Here is a 16,789-nt window from a genome sequence, read left to right as displayed (position 1 = left end):
CTATAAATCCATTTATCAGTCATACGGACAAGAAATCCTTTCTGCAACTTTTCATTTTTTTTATTAAATTGTCACTGGTCCAAAGATTAATATATCTGATATTACAAGAATTAAAAGAAGACAAACAGGAAATGTTCTGTTGAAGGGTCATGAGGACTCGAAACGTCAACTTTGTTCTTCTCCGCCGATGCTGCCAGACCTGCTGAGTTTTTCCAGGTATTTCTGTTTTTGTTTTGGATTTCCAGCATCCGCAGTTTTTTGTTTTTATTTATATATATATATAAGTTAGTGTCTTAGGTTGTGTGGTTCCAACATAAATAGGGAATTGGTGTTTTCCTGGTGAATACACTTCCTGTAAGGGCTATGGGTTAAGCCACAGGTTCAGGGTAAATTTTGTGAATGGATAAAAAAGTTGGCTGAAGGATAGCAAGTAACAGGCACTTGTTAGGAGCCACATCAGGATAAAATCAAATATTGAGCAAGTACCAAGGATCAGTGTTTAGATCACAACTGTTTTAAATTCTCATCAATAACATGAATTAATTAATTTGTTGTATATCAGTGAAACTGTCAGCTGATCCTAACCTCAAAAGTTTCATTGAAATTAAGGGAGGCAGCTGAGAGCTGTGCAAATTACACATGTGAGCAGAACAATCATCAGATATCATCTGAGCCAAATCTCATTTAAAGAGGACCCCACGGTCTTACACCAAGTGTCTTCACCACCTGTCATTTCAAGTTGCAGTCAGCTAGATTGGGTGGGAAAGGAATGGGCAAGTACCCCACTCCACTTTAACTGCTGCCCCAGCCTGGTCTGCCAGGTGGAAGCAGTTAAAACTGATGCAAATATGTCCACCCAATGCAGAGCATCAATCCAAAAAGCCAATAGAATGTTGATTTACACAACCACAGTTATAAATCAGAGATACCATGATCAAACTGTGCAGTGCTCTGCCCAGCTCTTTAAACTGAGAAAAGGTGACATTCAGACACTAGAGGTAAAGCAGAGTACAGGTATGGTGCTTAGCTCTACTGTGAAGCATAGGAATCATGGAAATTCACAGTATTGAAGAAGGCATTGTGCACTGGCCAATAAGGAGTCATCCAGCCTAATCCCACTCTCTGGTTCTGGGGTCTATAGCCTAGTAGGTTATAGCACATGAAGTATATGCCCAAGCATGTACATGAGGGTTTCAAATAAATTGTCATGACAGTGGATCACAGCCCCGAATTACTTAAGGACATAGTGAACTTTTTAATTATTTTTTTAAAAAGACCTACAAGCAAAAAGCTGGTTGAGAATGTAAAGTAACCTCTTTCTGGAAAATTCCTTTGTGGATTATACTTGACCGACTAGTCCAGAAAGAACATGGAATGTTGCACCTAAAAAGGCGCCAAGGCCTACTTCAGACAAAGACACTTGAAAGGAAGAGACGCAATGCAAAAAACTGAACTTTAATTTCCTGTGGTTGCAGAGACAATGGACACTGATTACCACATCTCAGCAGAAACCACCTCCTGTTGAGTTATATCTCAGAATGTGGAAATGATCTGAGTTGAAAGAAAACAGATTCTGGGTGAAAGACATGTTTTTTTCTCCCTTCCAGGAATACACAAGGGAATGGGTTAGAAAACCAGCTGTAAACCTGATCTGTGTGTTCTAGTTCTGGTGTGCTAATATGTGCTGTGAAGGTCACAGCAGAAGAACATCAACTAGATATCCCTGCAGCTTGCAGGTAAAAGTCATTCTCTCTCTCTCTGGCTGGAGGCAAGTCAGCAAAGCCACAGTCAAAAAGGAAACAAGACAAATCCTTCAGCTAACCTGCAGAATCAAGTGACTCCAAAGTCAACTCCACCGGAATCACCTAATTTAATGGCCGCAATGTTTCGCTATCTACTCCTCATGGAAAAGTCAAAGACTGATTTGTATATCTTTTTTAACTTTTATTTTTGGACTCAACTTCTCATTTCTGAAGTGTGTATGTGTTGTTGCAATTTTATTTTTTTTTCTCGAGTTTTTAGTAACTAATAAACTTGCTCTTTCTTTGACTCAAGAAAGCCTGGTTAAATTGGCTCCTTCTAAAATATAAATACATTTGGACTGGGAAAAGGTCTCCACGAGGGAAGGGATCCTTTTTAAATTAACTTTGTTGCGACCAACTGAGATAAATAAAGAAAGGGCACCAGCTCATTCCTCCTCAGCCAGGAGCATAACAAAATTGGGGTCCCATTTGGGAAGTTAACAATTTGGGTATCTCGTCCAGGATCATAACAAAATTGGGGGACCTTGCCTGGGGACCAGTCACAACACTAAGAAAAGGTGAATTTAATATCAACAAGATTTTTCACTACACAAAAAAGTGGTCGATGGATTTCCAGATAAAATCATGGAGATGAGAAACCTAGGATCATTTAAGAAACAGTTAAAGGCAGAAAATGGGGTATGTCTGGATGGATGGATTGATTGGCCTTCCTCATCCATAAGTATCTTGTGAAATGGAAGAGTTACACTGCGCTGTGAATAGGTAATATTATATTACCTTTTACTCTTCAGTACGAACTGTAAGTGTTTGAACTTATGACTTATCTGTCAACTTTGCCTTAAATGAATGGATGGAAATTTGTGGCTGATACTCACTTCAATAAGAAACAATTGATTTCCACGTTAAGACCTGGAAGTTCTGCAACATTGCAACACATCTGTATCAAATTACTCGTTCTGCTATTTTAAGATATTAAAGTAACTGGCAAAGGAATTTGATACAAACTTGGAATCGTGTCAGGATAACAGTATCATCTGCAGTAATTTATATTTGAATGTGTTTCTTTTAAGGTGTTAATGTATGCGTGATTCACGGTTGAAGGAAGATGAATTCAATAACTAATCTGACCCATAGGAATCATTTTAAAGCAAATAAATCCAGATTTTCTATTGCATTCTCCAAATTTTTGAATGGTATCCTGGCAGCCAATATCAGAAAACGAAGTCCCATGCAACACCTCAAATACTGCTAATGAGCTGATCTTAGAAACCTTGAAAATAGTACACTTCCATTTAGTGTAAAACCTGCTAATCGTTACTGTGCCACTAACGATGCCAATATCTGAAAATTTAAGCTCAATCCAATTTATTAATGCTACTTTTCAACATCTTATCAACAGCAATTAATACCAAAATTTCCTGAGAATCTCAAAATTTAATTTGTGTAGCAATGTAAAACCAACATCAACCAGTTACACACAAATCTTTTTGTTAAAAAAAAGCACCACTCTGCTCTTAGGCCAGAATGACGCTGGAACTTTCTAGAAGGTTATTGCTAATGTTACAAAAGCTTTGCAAATCCTCCTGTTCCTTACATGAAAAACAATACTTAGTCAACTGTACTTCAGTTTCAAAGCTGACGTGACACAACACTTGGAACTATCAGCTAATGACTAGTCCAGTTTTGGACGATTATCTTGTCTGGTTGAAATGACCAATTGCCTAATGTCCGGGACTAATTGGTGAGCTGTCCTTTGAGTATATACACTTGCTTGGCAGCAGAGCAAAAGAATCCTTGGCAAGGTTGAAAATAACTGGGAAGTTACATTTGCAAATCCTAGTTTCACTGCTAAGGCCAAGCCCCACAGAAATCACAAAACCAACACTACATGGGGCCAAATAACAATTGCACAGTCCTGGTGAGTGAAACAAGATATGAGGAACATGAATGTGCACTCCTCAAGGACTTTAGAGGACTAATGGTGGCAGACTCAAATGGAATAGATAATCATGTATACCTCAAGACACAGTGGATGTAGCTATTGATTTATTGTTTCACTTAGAAGAAGCAATACCCAAGCACTTTTGATAATGAATCAGACTAGATTAACTTAAAGTAGCCTTGTGGTGACAATTGGTGGGCAAAATATATACTACATATATGCCAGGTAATGACAGAGAAGGGTTAGCATCTCCCACTGACTTCAACAGTGTCAGTGTTGTTAAACCCCACATCATCAACATCTGCAGGATCACTAATGATCAGAAGCCTCACTAGGCCAACCATACCAACACTGCAGCTAAAACAGAAAGACAGAGGCACCTGAAAACTCACAGCTTCAATGCCATCTACAAGGCAGAAGCCAGAGTGTGATGGGTGCAACTGCAGCAAAACACAAGATGCTCAACTTCATCAGGTCAAAGCAATTTGCTTGAATGACCACTGTGCCATTGGACTGAGTATGCAGACCCTGCATGATCAGTGCACTGTAGCTGCAGTGAGTACAATCAACATAAGGAACTCAGCATGCATAGTTTGACAGCATTCTGTCCTTACAAGCTCTACCACTAAGATGGATGAGAGCAATAATGTCATGGAAACATCATCACCTTCAAATTCCCCTCTAAGTCACACACCATTCTGCTTTTTTTTTCATTCATTCATGGGATGTGGGTGTCACTGGCTAGGTCAGCTTTTATTGTCCTTGAGAAGGTGGTAGTGAGTTGCCTTCCTGAACTGCTGCAGTCCATGTTGTGTAGGTACACCCACAATGATGTTAGGAAGAGAGTTCCAGGATTTTGACCCAGTGACAGTGAAGGAACAGTGATATATTTCCAAGTCAGGGTAGTGAGTGACCTGGAAGGAAACATGCTGGTGGTGGTGTTCCCATCTGTCTGTGGCCCTTGTTCTTCTAGATGGTAGTGGTCGTGGGTTTGGAAGGTGCTGTCTAAGGAGGCTTGGTGAATTCCTGCAGTGCATCTTGTAGATGGTACACACTGCTGCCACTGTGCTTCGGTGGTGGAGGGAGTTAATGTTTGTGGATGGGGTGCCAATCAAGCAGACTGCTTTGTCCTGGATGGTGTTAAGCTTCTTGAGTGCTATGGGAGCTGCACTCGCCCAGGCAAGTGGAGAGTATTCCATCACACTCCTCACTTGTGGCTTGTAGATGGTGGACAGACTTTGGGTAGTCAGGAGTTGAGTTACTCTCCACAGGATTCCGAGCTTCTGACCTGCTCTTGTAGCCACGATATTTATATGGCTAGTCCAGTTCAGTCCCTGGTCAATGGTAACCCCCAGGATGTTGATAATGGGGGCTTCAGTAATGCCATTGAATGACAAGGTGCGATGGTTAAATTCTCTCTTATCGGAGATGGTCATTGCCTGGCACTTATGTGGCATGAATGTTACTTGTCACTTGTCGGCCCAAAACGTCCAGGTCTTGCTGCATTTGGACATGGACTGCTTCCGTATCTGAGGAGTCGCGAATGGTGCTGAATATGAATGGTGCAATCATCAGCGAACATCCCCACTTCTAACCTTATGATGGATGAAGCAGCTGAAGGTGGTTGGGCTGAGGACACTATCCTGAGGAACTCCTGCAGTGATGTCCTGGAATCAAGATGATTGACCTCCAACAACCACAACCAACTTCCTTTGTGCTAGGTATGACTCCAAGGAGCAGAGACTTTTCCCTGACTCCCATTGACCCCAGTTTTGCTAGGACTCCTTGATGCCACACTTGGTCAAATGTTGCATTGATGTCAAGGGCAGTCACTCTCACCTCACTTCCGGAGTTCAGCTCTTTTGTCATGTTTGATCCGAGGCTGTACTGAGGTCAAGAGCCAAGTGGCCCTGGCGGAACTCAAACTGAGCATCAGTGAGCAGGTTATTGCTGAACAAGTGCTGCTTGATAGCACTGTTGATGATCCCTTTCATCACTTGATTGAGAGTGATGGGGCGGTAATTGGCTGGATTGGATTTGTCCTACTTTTTGTGTACAGGACATACCTGGGCAATTTTCCACATTGCCGGGTAGATGCCAGTATTGTAGCTGTACTGGAACAGCCTGGCTAGGGGTGCGACAAGTTCTGGAGCACATGTCTTCAATACAATTATGAAAGCAAAATACTGCGGATGCTGGAAATCTGAAATAAAAACAGAAAATGATGGAAAACCCAAGCAGGTCTGACAGTATTTGTGGAGAGAGAAACAGAGTTAACGTTTTCAGTCCGTATGACCCTTCTTCAGAACCTTGCTGTGGTTCTGGAGTCACATGTTGGCCAGACCAGGTAAGAACAGCAGATTTCCTTCTCTCAGGGACATTAGTTAACCAGGTAACAACTGACACTGGTTTCATGGTCATCATCACCATCAGACTTACAGGCCAAAATCTTTGGGTTGATGAGCGGGGATGGGCCCCGCTCGCCGACATGTAAAATGATGCGCGGTGATGTCGGGCCTGCATCCCAATGTCACCGCGCATCATTCAGACCTTCAGTTCGGCGGGCAGGCACCAGAGCCGGCTGCACACCCGCCAAACTATCAAAGGCCTATTAAGGCCATTTAAATACCAATTAAAATACTTAACTGAGCTGCCCATCCAACCTTAAGGTTGGTGGGCAGGTGAAGAGCCCAGGCAGCCTTTGCATTTATCATGAAACCTCATCCACAGGCAGGATGAGGTTTCATAAAGGCTTTTAAACTTGAATAAAAATTTTTAATAAAATTCATGGATATCTCCCAGCTCACGTGACACTGTCACATGAGAGGACATGCTTAAAAATTTTTTTTCCCTCTATTTAAATTTTTAAAAATCAAACTAGTCTCCCTGAGGTAGCTCTGTACCTCAGGGAGATTTCTGCGCTCTTTCGCGCACGTGTGCGAAAGAGCACAGGCCACGACTCAGCCTATTCCCCCCGCCCGCACAGGGAGCGCCCAGTGCTTCTGGGTGCACGTAAAATGACGGCACGCAACCACGCCCGATCCTGCCCAACCATCACCCCACCCACCCCCCGCCCGATGGAGAGAAAATTCTCCCCCTAATTCCAGATTTTTTATTGAATTCAAATTTCACCATCTGCTGTGGTGAGATTCGAACCCAGCTCCCCAGAATATTACATTGTGTCTCCCTGGATTACTAGTCCAGTGACAATACCACTATGCCACCACTTCCCCTCCACTTGGACATACAAGACTGAATTTTCCTGCCAAAAGGATATGTTATGCATAGTATTACAAGACTCATCCTAAAGTTAATACTGATTTCATTGTTACATCGAGTGTACAGACTGGTAGCATTTTATTGAATGTGGTATCAAGGAGCCCTATAAAGCTGAGTCAATGGGAGTCAGGGGGAAAATTCTCAGCTAGCTGGAGTCATGGCTAGCTGCATGGAAAATGGCAGTAGTTGCCAATCACCTCAGTCTCAGGACTCGAGTTCCTCAAGGTGGTGTCACTAGGCCCAACCATTTTCAGCCCCTTCATCAATGACCTTCCCTCAATCAAAAGTGGGGATGTTCACTGATGATTGTAGAGTATTCAGTTCCTCAGAAAATGAAGCAGCCAATACCTCCACGCACAACCACCTGAACAACATCCAGGCGTGGGCTGTTAAGTGGCAAGTAACTTTTGCGCCCCACAAGTGCCAGGCAATGGCCATTCCCAATGAGGGAGAATCCAACCATCTCTCCTTGACATACAATGGCATTACCATCATCGAATCCCCCACTATCAACAACCTGGGGATCACCACTGACCAGAAACTTAACTGGAGCAACTACATAAATACTGTGGCTACAAGTACAGGTCAGGGGCTGGGTATTCTGTGGCAAATGGCTCACCTCCTGACTCCCCAAAGCCTTTCTACCACCTACAAGGCACAAGTGAGGACAAGGCAGCCCACTTGATTGGCACTCCTTAAGCATTCTCTCCCTCCGCCACCAGCACATAATAGCAGCAGCACCATGCACTGCAGCAACTCACCAAGGCTTCTTCAACAGCACATTCCAAACCCGTAACTGCCACAAGGTAGAAGGACAAGGGCAGCAGGCACATGGGAACACTGTTCCCCTTCAAGTCACATACTATCCTGACTTGGAAATATATTGCCATTCATTCTTCATCACCAAGTCAAAGTCTTGGAACTCCCCAAGGAAGCACTGTTACCAACCAGACTTCAGCAATTCAAAAAGGCAGATTCTCAATTATGGTGGTTAGGGATATGCAATAAATATTAGCCTTGCCAGCAATGCCCATAACCCATGAATGAATAAAAAGAACGTTTGGTACACAAACTGCTTAAAATAATTAAACAAATAGGCTTTTTTCCATTGCTCTTTAAGTTCTTGAGTAAATTCTAATCACCAGTTGTACCATTTAAGATAAATTACCTTTTAAGAATAGTCTCCTTCTATATGCCAATATTTAAATAATTTAGCAATTCCAACTTACAGAAACAATAATAGAAGTATATATTTGTATGGAAAAACCAATGAAAAAAATTGACAAACACAATGTAATTAAAAACCAACAACATTTTTGACTATTGTAAATTATATTTGATGGTTTTAATATATATTTATCATGGCGGGTTCTTCTACTATGAAAGAGTTAATGCATCTCAAACTGGAAAATCTCAACAGAGGCACAAACCTCCTACAATTCAAGCTGAACCTTATTTGCAGCAACAATGAAATCTATTCATCATTGTGTCAAATAAAAGCCCAGGAAATAATAAAATCTATAAACATTACTATATAAAATATTGTTGGATCAACCAACAGCTTCTGTTGCCCTTCTGTATTGTGTGTCAGAATTCACCTTTCAAGGTAACTATTGAAAATGGAGGCACTTAATAATTGTCATCAGGTTTGGATTTGTCGCTATGCTTAAATCTGAACTGCTTCATTAAAGTTAAACTTTCAGGCTATATGGAATAATATAAATTTATACCATTGCTTTTACAACAGGACAGATCAGAAAATCTACCAGTAGGTTTAACTATATTTTACAAGTATCAGGAAGCTTAACTCTACCAGCACCAGTAGTTTTAAATACGCCTCTTGATAATTTGTTATTTGCCATTTCCACTGTGCCAATTATCAACCAACGCAATCAAAACTCGTCAAAAAAGAATTTAAATCAAAATTTCACGTTGTAGCAGACAGGTGCCAGTTCTGCCCTCTGATCTCAGGCATGTCACTATGGGATGCGTTAAGCAAGAGCCAAATTCTTAGCTACAGACAGTCCTCTCATATCATCTCAAGCGCCTACCAGCCTACAGTTAGCTCATGCACTTCGTGTCTCAGTGAGGAGTGCAGCATTATACAAAATGAGATTTGCCTTTCAAAATGCAATATTTAGAATGATTCAGTAACACATTGATGTTCAATTGGCTTAATTTACAGGAGAACAAGTAACTTAGCAGTATAGCCTACAACCAGTTTTCTATACTTGCATATCGACAAGAAATTTATGCCCCAAGTTAATGGTGCAAGTATGAAGGTCATTTTATTTTGAATAAGGATTATGACAGTAGCTGGGGCACACACTCCCCAGAAAAAAATGTTGCACAATTGCAGCAATGCAACAACCAGTTCAACATGCTTTACAATCAAGTTTCCCAATCTTTTGGAATGAGCCTTATAAAAGTAGAAAGTATAATTTTAGTGTTGACCAGCTACCACATACTATAACCAAAGTGCACGAAGACAGGAGAGCAGGAAGCACAGATGCTATTTTAAACGTTGTTATTTATTAGAAAGAAGAGAGAAGGCCACTACTGGACAGAAGCAAAAAAAGAGTTGAAAATGTGGTGGAATACAACTTGCTGTCTTTTGTAATGTGGATTATTGTATATAGTGGTTACCTTATAAATGAGTATATACGGGAGAATCAAAATAATAACATTTTGCAGTGTGTTGTCATGTGCTTGTTAGTCACTAATTAGGTGACAGGACTGAAAAATTAGAAGCCATTAATTTATTTATTTGAAACTTAGGTGGCATTAATCAACGCCATGTAGAAAGCAGGTGCCAGAATTTTGTACCCTGAATAAATTATTTGGAACACATGAATAATACACATTTCAGCACATTAAACCACCCAGACAAACGTAACTGCAGTGAACTGCTACAGATTTGAATTTGGACAATGGATTTTCATTTTGTTCACATTGCAATCTTCAAAATTTGCATATCTGTGAACCACAGCAGGCTCACAAGGTAATTGTTCATCGTTGTTCTACAGCATTACAAAATTCCAGGAAAAATCTGTGAAAAAAATTTGCTATTGAAGATTGATTTTGTGCTCATTGAAGGGAAGGAAGTTCATGCTGAGAGATGGAATACTATCCCATGAAATTCCTGGGCCTAGGGAGACACAGCTACCATAGGAGACAGGGTAAGAAGGCTGGGATTTGAAGTAGAGCCCCTTCCTCTCAGGTCTCCACACCTTTTCTTTTGGAGAATAAGTTCCTCCAGAAGTGTGGTAGATGTTACGTGCTGACAACAGAAGAACCAGAACTAGGGGAATGATAACACCCACCAGAAATCTTGTCAGCTTCATTTTCTTTGCGCCCACCCCAAGCACCCGTGGTGGAATAGAGCCAAAAATGATAAGTGCCCCCAGCAGAAACTGATGGAACAGCATGATTTGAAAATTAGGTGACATTAGCATTTGGCAACCAGAACATTGTGGCCTTTTAGGAAAATCAGCAATCTTTGGCTAGAACAGCCTGCGCAACTGATAAAGTGACAAAGTTACGGGAAAATACCTACCGATGAGGCAGACGCCCAGCCAAAATGGAAAATGGGGCAAGCACCCACTCTCTGCAAAGGATTTGGGAATGTAGGTCACATGTAGGTCAGGCTGGCAAGCAGAAGCCCTGCCCTGTCCACCGCTGGCAGTGAAGGAGGACTCCTAGTGCTTTAATGGCTCAGTGGTTGCCTCAATTGCTGCTTAGTCAGGGTCAGGATAGTTTGATGCAAGGCAAAGCTCCTTCTATAATGCATCAATTTCAGAGTATGTTTAGACTTCCCAAATCAGCCACCCTAATAATGAGTGAAACTGCCGGTGTTGTACCAGTGAATGTCAAATGAGGCTTGTGCTGTGGGCCCAGGTCTGTTAAGAATTAGTTTGAAACCCAAGAGTTAGTCTGAACACATGAAGCCCATTAGTCACTTTTAAAATGGACAAGTTGCCTTTTGTCATAAATGGACTTCTACCAGAAATTGCATGACTGCACATTTTTAAAATATTTGATTTCTGAAAAGCAATTTTGTGAGCAGTCATATGAAAAATAATAGCCCATGATAACACCTGCAATCTTTTAAGATTTAACAGCTAGTGAGTCATTTAAACAATTTGAATGTCAAAAGTTGTCTAATCCAACTTTGAACTACATGATTTAGCCATTAAATCCCAATTTACCCCCAAAACACTGCACACAGGTATCCAGCTCTGGTGCTAGTAGTTTCAAAATACATTGAAGGCCTGGAAAGCAGATCTTAAAGTTACAGCAAGAATGGATGACAGAAAGCAAAGGAGCAGGATTGCTTCATTTGAGGGTACTGCAATGATGTATTGCTTCATTAGGTGCAGCAAGAAAGGACTGCCGTCTTCGGAGCAAAATGTTATCCTCTTTTTAAACGCAGTGTTCAAAATGCCTTCCTGAAAGTTCACAAGTGAGTGAATGTAGTTTCCTGAAGTGAGAAATCATTTTCAGAACTCAGAAAGATAGCCTAAGTAATAAAACCCCAAATTGTCCCACTCTAAGTATATGCTCATTTGTCGGCCACAGTCTCTTCTAACTTGATGGAGCTTCATTGAGGCAGCGTGCAGCCCTTAACTCTTTCACACAGGCAGAGTAATGTCCACTTTGTTGAAGGGCAGACTTTACTGCTGGCACTGCAATATGGAGTTGGAATACACTTTGATTCACTAGCCATTGGCCTCAAGTTCATTAGCGAAATTTGCACCAGAACTGTTCTCCAGAAATGAGAAACTTCTACTTATTGCCTTCATAAAACAAATGCCAACATTTCCCCTAGCAGCACTCAACTCCGAAGAGTTGAAGCATATACATAAATTAATTCAGAATTATACGTGGTCAAGCTGAACAGCATTCATTTAAAACGTGGCAAAAAATCCATTCAATCTATCTACAACTACTTCTGAATGCACTTTGCCCTCTGGGTGAGTTACTTTGCTGGCCCAAGCTTGTATTCTGCTATTTCTACGAGAAGATCCCCAAGTAAGATAAAGTTGAGCAATAGATGGCTAAGATTGTTTCCTCAAACCCTTAGTGATCTGTGATTGTTTTCAACTCAGAGGAGCAGTGGTCACGGAGGGACTAATTTCTGCCAGCCTTCCTATTGCAGTGTTAAGTGTGCTGACACATATTTGAGCTCCTTCATGTGAAGACATTAGAAGGGGGGCTTAAGGAAGCAAGCTTAATGGTACACTTGGAGAGAGAACAGCATCCATGATTAGTCTTGCAGCTCACTGGTGCAGACTCTGAGGTGCTACTGATCAGTGTCCTAACAGGTTAAGTAGAACGGTAAGGGGAGAATGACGAATGGGGATCATGGGATAATTGACATAAAACCTAAGCTGCTAAAACTTGAGAGAAGTTTTGCCTGTGAGATAGGGAGTCATATGAAAGATGAGATGGCGTAGTGTATCGTTGTATAGTATTGTTGCTGGACTAATAATCTAGAGACCCAGAGTAATGGCCTAGGGACCTGGGTTCGAATCCCACCATGGCAGATGGTGGAATTTGAATTCAATTAAAATCTGGAGTTAAAAGTCTAACGATGACCATGAAACCATTGTCAATTGTTGTTAAAAACCCATCTGGTTCACTAATGCCCTTTAGGGAAGAGCTTACCTGGTCTGGCCTACATGTGACTCCAGACCCACAGCAATGCAGTTCACTCTTAAATGCCCTCTGAAATGGCCTAGCAAGCCACTCAGTTGTAACAAACCACTACAAAGTAACAAAGAAGGAATGAAACTGGACAGACCACCTGGCATCAACCTAGGCACCAGAAACAACAATGGCAATCGCAGCCCTGCAGAGTCCTCCTTACTAACATCTGGGGGGCTAGGGCCAAAATTAGGAGAGCACCAGCCTGACATAGTTATCCTCATGGAATCATACCTGACAGATAACATCTGAGACACCACTATTACCATCCTTGTCCCACCGGCCAGACAGACCCTGCAAAGGTGGCGGCACAGTGATATACAGTTGGGAGGGAGTTGCCCTGGGAGTTCTCAACATCGACTCCAGACCCCATGAAGTCTCATGGCATCAGGCTAAACATGGGCAAGGAAACCTCCTGCTGATTACTACATACATCCCTCAGCTGATGAATCAGTGTTCTCCATGTTGAACATCACTTGGAGGAAGCACTGAGGGTGACAAGGGCACAGATTGGTGGGGACCTCAATATCCATCACCAAGAGTGGCTCGGTAGCACCACTACTGACCGAGTCCTAAATGACATAGCTGCTAGACTGGGTCTGTGACAGGTGGTGAGGGAACTAGCAAGAGGGAAAAACATACTTGACCTCATCCTCACCAATCTGCCTGCTGCAGATGAATCCGTCCATGACAGTATTGGTAGGAGTGACCACCGCACAGTCATTCTGGAGACAAAGTCCTGGCTTCACATTGAGGATACCCTCCATCGTGTTGTGTGGCACTACCACCATGCTAAATGGGATAGATTTCAAACAGATCTGGCAGTTCAAGACTGGGCATCCATGAGGCGCTGTGGGCCATCAGCAGCAGCAGAATTTTACTCAAACACAATCTGTAACCTCATGGCCCAGCATATCCCCCACTCTACCATTACCATTAAGCCAGGAGATGAACCCTGGTTCAATGAAGAGTGCAGGAGGGCATGCCAGGAGCAGCACCAGACATACCTAAAAATGAGGTGTCAACCTAGTGAAGCTGTAACACAGGACCACTTGCGTGCCAAACAGCAGAAGCAGCAAGTGATAGACGGAGCTAAGTGATCCCATAATCAGATCTAAGCTCTGCAGTCCTGCCACGTGAATGGTGTTGGACAATTAAACAACTCACTGGAGGAGGAGGCTCCACAAATATCTCCATCCTCAATGATGGAGGAGCCCAGCACAGCAGTGCAAAAGATAAAGCTGAAGCATTCGCAACAATCTTCAGTCAGAAATGCCGAGTGGGTGCTCCATCTCAGCCTCTTCCGGAGGTCCCCAGCATCACAGATGCCAGTCTTCAGCCAATTCGATTCACTCCACTTGATATCAAGAAATGGATGACGGCACTGGATACTGCAAAGACGATGGGCCCTGACAATATTCCAGTAATAGTACTGAAGACTTGTGCTCCAGAACTTGTTGCGCCCCTAGCCAAGATGTTCCAGTACAGCTACAACATTGGCATCTACCCGGTTATGTGGAAAATTGCCCAGGTTTGTCCCGTTCACAAAAAGCAGGACAATTCCGACCTGGCGAATTACCACCCCATCAGTCTACTCTCGATCAGCAGTAAAGTAATGGAAGGGGTCATCAACAGTGCTATCAAGCGGCACTTGCTTCGCAATAACCTGCTCACTGACGCCCAGTTTGGATTCCACCAGGGCCACACAGCTCCTGACCTCATTACAGCCTTGGTTCAAACATGGACAAAAGAGCTGAACTCACGAAGTGAGGTGAGAGTGACTGCCCTTCATCAAGGCAGCATTTGACTGAGAGTGGCCCTAGCAAAACTGGAGTCAATGGGAATCAGTGGGGAAAACTCTCCACTGGTTGGAGTCATACGTAGCACAAAGGAAGATGGTTGTGATTGTTGGAGGTCAGTCATCTCAGCTCCAGGACATCACCGCAGGAGTTCCTCAGGGTAGTGTCCTAGGCCTAACCATCTTCACCAATGACCTTCCTTCCATCATAAGGTCAGACGTGGGGATGTTCGCTGATGACTGCACAATGTTCAGCACCATTCGTGACTCCTCAGATGCTGAAGCAGTCCATGTCCAAATGCAGCAAGATCTGGAAAATATCCAGGCTTGGGCTGACAAGTGGCAAGTAACATTCATGTCACACAAGTGTCAGGCAATGACCATCTCCAACAAGAGAGAATCCAACCATTGCCCCTTGATGCTCAATGGCATTACTATCTCTGAATCCCCCACTATCAACATTCTGGGGGTTACCATTGACCAGAAACTGAACTGGACTAGCCATATAAATACTGTGGCTACAAGAGCCGGTCAGAGGCTAGGAATCGTGCGACAAGCTACTCACCCCCTGACTCCCCAAAGTCTGTCCACCATCTACAAGGCACAAGTCAGGAGTGTGATGGAATACTCCCCATTGTCTGGATGAGTGCAGCTCCCACAACACTCAAGAAGCTGGACACTGTCCAGGATAAAGCAGTTGCTTGTTTGGCACCACATCCACAAACATTCACTCCATCCACCACCAACGCACAATAGCAGCAGTATGTTGGCATCTACAAGATGCACTGCAGGAATTCACCAAGGCTCCTTAGACATCACCTTCCAAGCCCACAACACTACCGCCTAGAAGGACAAGGGCAACAGATAGATGGGAACACCACCAACTGGAAGTTCCCCTCCAAGTCACTCACCATCCTGATTTGGAAACATATCGCCGTTCCTTCACTGTCACTAGGTCAAAATCCTGGAACTCCCTTCCTAACAGCACTGTGGGTGTACCTACACCACATGGACTGCAGCGATTCAAGAAGGCAGCTCACCACCACCTTCTCAAGGGCAACTAGGGATGGACAATAAATGCTGGCCCAGCCAGCGAAGCCCACACCCCGTGAATGAATTTTTAAAAATGTAATCAGGAGGAGACGAGATTGGTGGCGGGGCAGGGGTAGGGGGATGGGGAAAGAGACAGATAGATGTATGACAATGTGATTAAGAAAAGATGAGATCAGGGGAATAAGGTGGAAAGATCTAATTAATGATGAAGTAGCTGGTCAAGTGAACTTTTTCTAACTGTATGAATGGACTGCTCAAACATTGTACTGTAGAACCCCTACTCATGAGAGTGGGGCTTCTCCTTGCATGCTCATAATAAAGATCATTTACTTGAACAAGATATGCAACTCCTGGGGCATTTTTGGGTACCGGGGAAAGCTCTCACCCTTTCAAGTCCCAACCAGGTCTTAGAAATCCTATGAGTGTGTGTTATTCAGCCAGACCCACAAGGCACCAACTGAAGCAGTGATAACTACCACTCCTGAAGCCACCACCAATCTTACTATCTCCTTCTACATATCTTTGATTCTGAGATGTCCTTTACAGTTATTTCCTCCAGGGCATTCTGCAAGTCATAACTAGTTTCGTACAGTGTTATAGACATGTGAAGTGGACTGCTCCATCATTTACTTGTAAGCATGGAAACCATCTCCACTGCCTGCACATATAATCAGTGCTCTTCAATCATAATTCTTTTCACATACTTTGTTAGCAAAATTGAAGCCCACAGAATAAAGGGACAGTAATTTGCCTGGACACAAAATTGGCAAAGGGACAGAAAGCAGAAAGTAGTGGTGAATAGTTGTTTTGCAGACTGAAAGGAAATGTGCAGTGGTTTCTCCAGGCTTTGAGACTGGGACCACTGTTCTTTTGGATATATATTAAGGACAAAGGATTGGGTACAGAGGGCACCATTTCAAAATTCAGATGACTCAAAACTCAGAAATGTAGTAAGGAGTGAATGAGGGATAATATCAGACCACTGGATGATTATAGACTGGTGAAATAAACAGGCACATGGCAAATTAAATTTAATGCAGAGAAGTGTGAAGCGAATCACATTGATAGGAAAAATGAGCAGAGACAATATGAACTGAATGATGCAATTTTAAAATGGATATAGGAGCAGAGAAACAAATGTTTGCAAACACAAGCCATTGAACACATCTGGGAAATTTGAGAAAGGCATACATGATTGTTGGCTTTATAAATAGAGGCATAGATCATAAAAGCAAGGAATCTAGACAA

General features: G+C 42.7%; 1 protein-coding gene across 1 annotated transcript in view; it reads right to left on the bottom strand.

The window, feature by feature from the left end:
• Positions 1-16,789, bottom strand: part of fbln2 (fibulin 2) — a 197,464-nt gene that overhangs the window by 134,891 nt on the left and 45,784 nt on the right. The window lies entirely within an intron of this gene.

The sequence above is a fragment of the Cetorhinus maximus genome, chromosome 6, assembly GCF_964194155.1.
Source record: "Cetorhinus maximus chromosome 6, sCetMax3.hap1.1, whole genome shotgun sequence".
NCBI classification, from domain to species: Eukaryota; Metazoa; Chordata; class Chondrichthyes; order Lamniformes; family Cetorhinidae; genus Cetorhinus; species Cetorhinus maximus.
The sequence above is the reverse complement of the archived record's forward strand: the minus strand, read 5'-3'. Positions and strand labels throughout refer to the sequence as shown.